Raw genomic sequence first — 9,427 nt, forward strand, 5'->3', positions numbered from 1 at the left:
CACCCATTTTGAGAGAGGAGGCTGATTTTGTTCATCAAGTGCTACTGTGTGTGTGAGAAGTGAGTGCAGGTGATCACAACTTTAATGGAAAGCTTGCCTTCTCCCTTGCTCTATATAGCGCTACGATTTGCTCTTTGGCATCTCTCTCTACCCTTTGCACATATGGTAATGTCCCTCTAGTTGGGCTTCTCAGATGACCATGTAAAATTATGGTGGTTTTATGCGCGTTTGCCAAGGCAAGAGCCTTATGTACAGGAACCGGATTAGCTAATTGCTAATCCCCTTCAGATACGCGTAGTTCCAACACAAAGGAATGCAAAAATGGAGAGTTTTCTCACGTGAAAACTCGTCTGATTAATAGGGGAACTATCCCATTGCATGCGGGAGCATTTGAGACATGCGTAAGCTGATTTTGTTCATCAAGTGCTACTGTGTGTGTGAGAAGTGGGTGCAGGTGATCACAACTTTAATGGAAAGCTTGCCTTCTCCCTTGCTCTATGTAGCGCTACCATTTTCTCTTTGGCATCTCTCTCTACCCTTTGCACATATGGTAATGCCCCTCTAGTTGGGCTTCTCAGATGACCATGTACAATTCTGGGGGTTTTATGCGCGTTTGCCAAGGCAAGAGCCTTATGTACAGGAATCGGATTAGTTAATTGCTAATCCCCTTCAGGTACACGCAGTTCCAACGCAAAGGAATGCAAAAATGGAGAGTTTTCTCACGTGAAAACTCGTCCGATTTATTGGGGAACTATCCCATTGCGTGCGGGAGCATGCAAAAATGGAGAGTTTTCTCACGTGAAAACTCGTCCGATTTATGCGCGTTTGCCAAGGCAAGAGCCTTATGTACAGGAATCGGATTAGTTAAATGCTAATCCCCTTCAGGTACACGCAGTTCCAACGCAAAGGAATGCAAAAATGGAGAGTTTTCTCACGTGAAAACTCGTCCGATTTATTGGGGAACTATCCCATTGCATGCGGGAGCATGCAAAAATGGAGAGTTTTCTCACGTGAAAACTCGTCCGATTTATAGGGGAACTATCCCATTGCATGCGGGAGCATTTGAGACATTCGTAGGCGCACTTGCTTCGCTTGAAACGATCCAAAATAGAGAATTACAACCTGTTGTATTTTTCTGTAGGTTTAGGGTTTCACACCTAAACTGCAAGGAATTGCCAGGGGAGCCTCGGAAATGCCTAGGGATGCATGTACAGGGCAGTAGGCTCCTAACAGTGGCAAAACAAAAAATTACAGCATGCTAAAATTGGGATGCAGCTCACTATAAAGCTTCTATACCCCAAGGGAAAGTGTCCTTGATGTGTACTTTTGACCTACAGAGATTTTTGCGCCGTTATGCTGGCGAAAATGGATCAAAAATATGCAATTACAACCATGGACAGCTTGGTGAGGGTTAGTAGGTGAAAGCGTTCGGATCATTTATTTGCCAGCGGAGCCTCGAGAAAGCATTGGGTGCTTGTACATGACAATTTAGAGAGATTTTCCGCGAGGAATCTCGTCTAATTCAAGGGGCAAGTGACCCTACAAGTGTGAGAGCTCGAGGGCTACCCAAAAAAGTGATCGATAGGTGGATCGAAGCACAAACAAAGAATTCAACAAGTTGCAATTTCTAGCGAGGTTTTGCAAAGAGCTCTAAAGTGCATGGAAAGTCGATGTTTGCTAGGGATTTTGTCTGTGGAGAGTTCTTCTGTGGTTATGTTGCCGAAATCGGGTTGGAGTAGAGGAATTTCAGCCCAATAAAATTAGGACAGCTTGTAGAAGTTTACAGGTTTTTCTCAAGTATAATAAGAATAAAGTATACTGAAAGGGGCGCAAGTCTTTGGGGAAAACAGGGTGTCATTGTCTGCTTGGTAGCGCTCTAGGTGTCAGGCCGTGGTTTGTCTTGAAGTGTTGAATTCTAGTCACAGGCTTATTTGTAAAGTTCCTTTGTGTCGTAAAGCTTAAAGTAAAGTAAAGTTTTGGGTGAAAGCCAAAGTCCACCACCCTATGGGCTGGTTTCAAGGTTCCATTGCCGGAATTCCAATTACTTTTTCGTCAAGAAGTGAGCCTCGATCGTTTTGGGTAAAGACACAAAGCACAGGAACTTGGAATTCCACTATGGCTGACAAGATAGATGACACTAGGGAAGAGGGTTCCTCTTCACAGGACATACTGGAAATTCCGCATGTTCGCCTTGCCAAAAAGTGGTCAAATTAGGGCTGATTTTTTGCTGCATTTTTAGGGTTTGCAAGTATGAACGCAGATGAGATAGGGAGAGGTCTCACGCTGCTAGATTGGCCACTAGATCTCCTATGGGAGTGATGTGGGTCTGCCAGGTGACACTCTGCTCGCCGATTCTCTGACGCAATTGCTTGGATTCTTTGACGCATTGGTAAATCATCTTGAAATTTGAGCTTACTTGGTCGTGGGTGGCACGTCACAGTATTGTGGAATTATGCTCGTTTGCAGAGGCAAGAGCCTCTTGCACAGGTAAAAGTTAAGGGACAGGTTGCAAGATGCTATTTGGTGAAGTTCAAGAACTATCCACCTATGGATGCAAAGTGGATGGAAGAGCATGAACTATCAGAGTCACGAAATGTATTGCAGCTTTACCTTGAGGCCTTTGGGTTACAACCTACGTATGCCCCAACCCAATGTTTGCAAAGGAGGGGTAATGATAGAGCTAGCACATCAAATGTACTCATGGATTCAGTGCAATAGTAGTGTACATCGTTTGACAAAAGTATGAAGGTCTTATTAAGTCTGAATTTGTACCCATGTTTTGACAGTCTTTCTTACAGATACATGCGATGATAAAAGGGTGCTTACCACACTAAATCATCTATGGCATGTATATATGGCACGCAATCGAGGACGTTTGCGATTTTAAGAGGGTGGTATGTCATGAGGATGTGGCAATTGCTAATAACTTGAGTTATTGGTTTCTTTCCGATGATTTTTGTTTAATTTTTGGGACCCCTTTTCGAAGTTGCAAACGGTTGGACATTGTATGGACAATGTGAAACAATCGACGGCGGAGAGTTTCACCCGTAGTTGGGAAGGGCAGGTCACCACCACGAGTTGGTCGGGCCAATCGACAATGGAATCCGAGCAGTAAAAGGGTGTCTAGGTTCAGTTCAAAGTCATTTAGGCCCCTCACGACACTTATAAGTTGGTGGGTACGAGGAAATTAACTCAAAAGAGGCATAAGGGCACATGGCGGCTCCATATCATTCTGCCAGATCTACATGAAAAGGGGGCGCCCATTTTGAGAGAGGAGGTTTATTTTGTTCATCAAGTGCTAGCTACTGTGTGTGTAAGTAGTGGGTGCAGGTGATCACAGCCTTAATGGAAATCTTGCCTTCTCCATTGCTCTATGTGGCGCGATGATTTGCTCTAGCGTATCTCTCTCTCCCCTTTGCACATATGGTAATGCCCCTCTAGTTGGGCTTCTCACATGACCATGTACAGTTATGGGGGTTTTATGCACGTTTGCCAAGGCAAGAGTCTTATGTACAGGAACTGGATTAGCTAATTGCTAATCCCCTTCAGGTACGCACGGTTCCAACGCGAAGGAATGCAAAAACGAAGAGTTTTCTTGCGTGAAAACTCGTCCGATTTACAGGGGAATTGTCCCATTGCATGCGGGAGCACCTGAGACATGCGTAGGCATGATTGCTCCGCTTGAAATGGTCCAAAACAGAGAATTACAGCCTGTTGTGTTTTTTTGCAGGTTTAGGTTTTCGTACCTAAACTGCAGGGAATCATCAGGGGAACCTCAGAAAGGCCTTGAGATACGTGTAAAGGGCAATAGGCTGCTAACAGTGGCAAAACAAAAAATTACAGCATACTGAAATTGACCTGCAACTCATTGGAAAGCTTCCATACTGCCGTTATGCTGTCGAAATTGGGTCAAAAACTTGTAATTATAGCCATGGATAGGTTTGGACAGCTTGGTGAGGGTTAGTTAAATGCGTTCGGATCGTTTATTTGCCAGGGGAACCTCGGGAAAGCATTGGGTGCTTGTACAGGACAATTTAGAGAGATTTCCCGTGAGGAATCTTGTGTAATTCAAGGGGCAAGTGACCCTACAGGTGCGAGAGCTCGAGGGCTACCCAGAAAAGTGATCGACACGCATCGAAGCGCAAAACAGAGAATTCAACGAGCTGCAATTTCTCGCCAGGTTTTGCAAAGAGCTCTAAAGTGTGTGGAAAGTCGATGTTTGCTTGGGATTTTGTCCATGGAGACTTCTACTGTGGTTATGTTGCCGAAATCGGGTTGGAATAGAGGAATTTCAGCCCGATAAAATTGGGACAGCTTGTAGAAGTTTACAAAGTTTTCTCAAGTATAATAAGAATAAAGAAATACCGAAAGGGGCGCCGGTCTTTGGGACCAGCAGGGTGTCGTTGTCTCCTTGGTAGCGCTCTAGGTGCCAAGCCGTGGTTTGTCTTGAAGTGTTGAATTCTAGTCGTAGGCTTATTCAGTTCCTTTGTGTCGTAAAGATTACAGTAAAGTAAAGTTTCAGGTGAAAGCCAAAGTCCACCGCCCTATGGGCCGGTTTCAATAGGTTGTACGGACGCCCAGATTTTGCGTTGACTTGCTAATGTGGCAGCCTGTACAAATTTCCATGATTTACGTTGGCTAATTTTCAGCGCCAGCTTTTGTACCAGATGCTTTTGAGTTTGAAGGCTTTTCATGTAAACTGCTTTTCATAGGCCAAGGGCCTTGGCACGTGGTCCTCGTCTTGTGCAACCATGACACAACTGACAAAAAGAACATTAAGGCCATATGAGTTGTCTACCACTAAGGCCACAGCATGAATGAAGAATTCCAATCACCCAACAAGGACATCCAAGAGGACACTTGAGGAATGCTTAGGTGTCACACTTTTTAACATGTAGCTCATCCTTTATGGAGACCACCCATTCTTTTTTGATGCAGTTGTATTTTCGCACTAACCACGGCGGATCTGATTTGTTCCAGTAAATCACTTTCAGCCTCAAAAACGTTAAGCCCCCCTGGTCAAAGACACTTCAATACACTTGTAGGGAATGGTTCGTCAAAGTCCAGGGAGGGGTGCAACCAATCTGGGCCATCCATTTATTGGCTATTAAAAGCTTTAATATCAGCCCTGCATGCTCCCGAACGGAACAAAAGGCATTAGCAGAGCAGTGATGGCGAGGAAAGCGATGAAAGCAAAAGGACGGGCGCATGCCCGACTGGCACTGGCGGGAGTATGGCGCGCTTTGGCGTAAACATTGCACGAGCCGTCACTCACCCCGCCATATACTTATATAGCTTCAGCCCCTGACTCTAGCTTCATACAACCACAAGCGAGCGCACACACATAGACACACATCCCAATTATGATGATTGTCATTAATCAAACAAGCTCACTTTGTGCAATTGTTGTGAAAGTGAGCCTCAGGCGGGTGAGGTAGGCTTCAATGTAAACAAGTGTTAATGAAAGTGCGATTCTCTACATATTGTCCAATGCAAGGTGACATCTAGTAATAGCAATCCTATCTACTTACTTGAAGCCTAACTACATTTTAGCAACTCTTGGTGCAATAATACATATCATACTTATGATAGTACGTTACAACTATGTAGACTATTTGCATGGAACATTACATATTAAAGAGAAGGAAATTTTGGATTGAATACACAAAACTATTGTACCCAAAGTTGAGAATATTCAAATTTGATAAAGACAAAGGTGGCCACATCTATAATCTTTGTTTATTGGGAAAACTATCAAAATACCCCGGAAATTTTTGGAATTTCCCATTTGAAATACCCCTCAAAATTTGAAAATTCTCAATATACACCTCATATTTTACATAAAAATTTCAACATGATTTTCAATTTCTCCAAAATTTCCAAAATACCCCTCAATAACCTCGCAAACATATCTAAAGAATAATTCTTTCACAACTCTTTATAGGAACAACTGGCTGAAAGCAAAGGTTGGTGGTACAAAAAAAGGATCAATTTTTTTCTATCTATCTGGTATTGTGGAGGGAAGTTTGTACGTGATGTTTTTATTTCTATTTTTTTTAGATATGATAATATTTCTAAGAACTCTTTGTACAATTTCAAAATGGGCCACCCATGTGAGAGTAGTGGTGTCATGAGTGGATGTAGTGGCTCCAAATTTTTTGCCCTGCGTTTGAACTCTAGATGCATAGCATGCTCTCTCACTCGTCGTCTTGCGTAATCTCTCTCTCTCTCTCTCTCTCTCTCTCTCTCTCTCTCGATCTCTCTCTCTCTCTCTCTCGATCTCTCTCTCTCTCTCCCCTTAGCATCGCATGCACTTGCAACAACTCTACTCTTTCGCATCGTACTTGCAACAGCTCTACTCTTTTGCATCAACTCTACAATGATGAGAACCCCAAAGGTCAAGAAGAGAATGTCTTCCCCTGGCAGAAGCAACAACAAAGTTGTTTCCACCCCATCCCCCAAAGAAATAGATCCGGAGCACAAAACTAGTCCCAACACAAGTAATAGTGTAAAACAATGCAAGGTTGGCTATATTGACTCCGAACAGACTTTGCTCCGCTTTGATGAAGATGAATCAAAATCTGCCAAAAAGACAAGACATGGTATACTATTCATTGGCACCAGGCTTGTGTTAACTAAACATTGCACGTTCATCCCTGTGCTTGATATGACATTTGAAGTTAGATGTACAGTACCAAATTTGGTGCCTTGGAGTACCAAATTTGATACTCTAGTGTACCCCATTTGGTATTATAGGGCATCACATCACATTTAATTTATATCTCAACAATTTTCTCTGATGTTTTTCACATTTCAGGAAAAAATAAAATGGAGGAGTACCCTCAACAAACCAAGTTTTGTTACACAACACAAGACCTGCATGAGGAGTATGGCCTCAGTCTAGCAGGCAAGCTCCTTAAGGACCTGACTGATGAAGACTTGCCACCCGAGCAGTGGTTAACTTTTTTTAAGTACCAAAAGAAAAACAAGATCTATTTAAACCATTTGCAACCACATCTGGTGGAAGACTGTAGATTTCTATTCTCCAAAGTTTATCAGGGCCCCCCTTCATGTGGTGAATTGACCAACAAATTTGATAGATGCTACGCTTTCGAGAAATGCCATGCAAAAAAAAAAGACCTAGCCTGCGCATAGAGTAGCATGGGCACGGGTTCAGGAAGGAGTGTTGCAGATGATAGCATCTAGGAATGGTGGGCTCAACCATGAGAGTGAGGAATGGAGGAGGCAAAATGTCTCCTCCCCTAGAAGTATCCTACGTTCAGATAAGAGGCAGGGATAACCATAGCAAGCTAATAGAGGGGTTGTGGCTGACTATTACTTGATCTAGAGGTGTTGCAGCAAAGACCGCTAAAATCGATGTCACATCCAAGATCGACAAACCTAATAGACCTGAAGGCCTCTATTCAAGCAAACAAAAACTAACTACTGGTATATGAAGGTAAAGAGGGCGTGAAAAAAAGTTTGATGGAGGACATTAATACCTTGGAAGCACGCATTGTTTTGCTGTGACAAAAAATCCCTGTCCCTGATGAAGAGATTAGAGAGTCTGAGGCCGAGCTGCAAGTCAGTGCTTGTTACGAGGGCACATGGTTTTCTAACATATCCAGAAGCTCCAATCTAAGATTCAGCAGTAGGAGGTATTGTATTTCTGGCTTATTGCATTGTGTATGACTATTAAAAGTGTTTCTTTTGCACATGTACAATTTGGTGATTTTGCATGTTTGACTTCTTGACTGGTTTATTTGTTGACATTTTTAGGTGTTTTTGGTACTTTCTTAATCTATTTTGGTTCTTTCTCTAACTGTTTTTGTACTTTGGTTAACACTAGATGTTGTCCATGTACTTTTCTTGGTACTTTATGGTGGTTCTTTATTTCATTTAGTACTTTCTTAAATTACTATGGTACTTTCTTGTTACTAAATTTTGAGTCTTATAAGGTACTGGTGGCTTTGTCTTGGGTGCTATGTTGGCATAATCCATGGCGCTTTTGCTACATTTTTGTTCATTTGGCAATCTTAAGGACTATTCTTGGTACTTTCTAGAACTGTTTTAGTACTTTCGTGAAATATTTTTATAGTGCTTTGGTAATTTTTTGAATTGTATTGCTACTATATATAAACATTTGGGTACTTTTTTAAACACTAGGTACTATGTTGATACTTTCCTTGATAAATTTGAGTCCTTTATTACATTTGGTACTCCATTGGACTATTTTGGTATTGGTTTGGTACTTCTGGTACTCATATACTGTACATTTTGTTTTGTATTAGATGCTATGTTGGCACAATCCTCGATACTTTGGGTGCTTTTTTATTCATTTGGTGTTGTTTTCAGCTCCTTTGGTATTGCTTTGGTACTTTCCAGCTACATATTTTTGGTCTTATAGGCTACTATTAGGTTTGACTTGGGTACTATGTTGTGAATGTCTTTGGTACTTCTGGTGCTATTTGGAAATATTTTGGTACTACATTGGTACTATTTGGGCACTGCTAAATATGTCTTGGGTGCTATATTGGTTCTATCTTTTTTTTTTTTGGCGTTTACTATGCTTCACTATTTTGAACTATTTTTGTGAATTGGTATTGGTTTGGAATATTTTTGTTTTTGTACTATTTTGGTTGCATTTTGGTACTGTTTTGGTTCTATTTTGGTACCATTGTGAAGAATTGGGGGGCTGGCCTCTACAACACCTCAAACCAACACAAAGAAAAGAAGATGAAGAGAATAGCTCTCTAAAGATAATGTGGGTTGATCCTTGCTCACAAATTCTCACAGCCTCAATCACACTCAACCTCGACTACCCTCGACTAGCTTCCCTCTACAACACTACGACTCCCACTATACTTGGATGCATTAAAGGAAGCAAGGGAATACAAAAAACCAAAAAAAAGTAAAGAAAAACAATGGATATCTCTGCACTTTTCCTCATAAAACCAAGAGCTTCACTTCTTTTCAAACCCCTTCCATGTACTATTAGAGACTCCATAGGCGCTCCCATATTTACACATAGATTGACCAAAACCCATCCAAATCAAGCCAATTTGAAAAACCACAAAGTTCAACAAAAAACTCAGAAAAAGTGATGGAAAACTTGGAAAAAACCTCTCCCTTTTGAGTATGTACAAGCAAGGAGTTGTAGCACATAGTCTACCCTCAACTAGCTGCACCAAAGGGAACTACACACAACATGGCTGCCATACCTCAAACCAAGATGAAGAGAGGTAAACATGTAGAGATAATCACCCAATTTCATTAGACCATTGAGGAGAGACACACTCTCAACTCACCACACTAGGCTCTTGTTGAATCGTAAAGTGCACCACTCCCTAGGCTTTACACTAACTTTATGGGAGCCATGAAGAGTCACCTTGAGGGAAGTGCCAAGAGGCATGATCAAGTTATAAAT

This window comes from Adiantum capillus-veneris, chromosome 8, assembly GCF_014529385.1.
Source record: "Adiantum capillus-veneris isolate H3 chromosome 8, ASM1452938v2, whole genome shotgun sequence".
NCBI lineage: Eukaryota > Viridiplantae > Streptophyta > Polypodiopsida > Polypodiales > Pteridaceae > Adiantum > Adiantum capillus-veneris.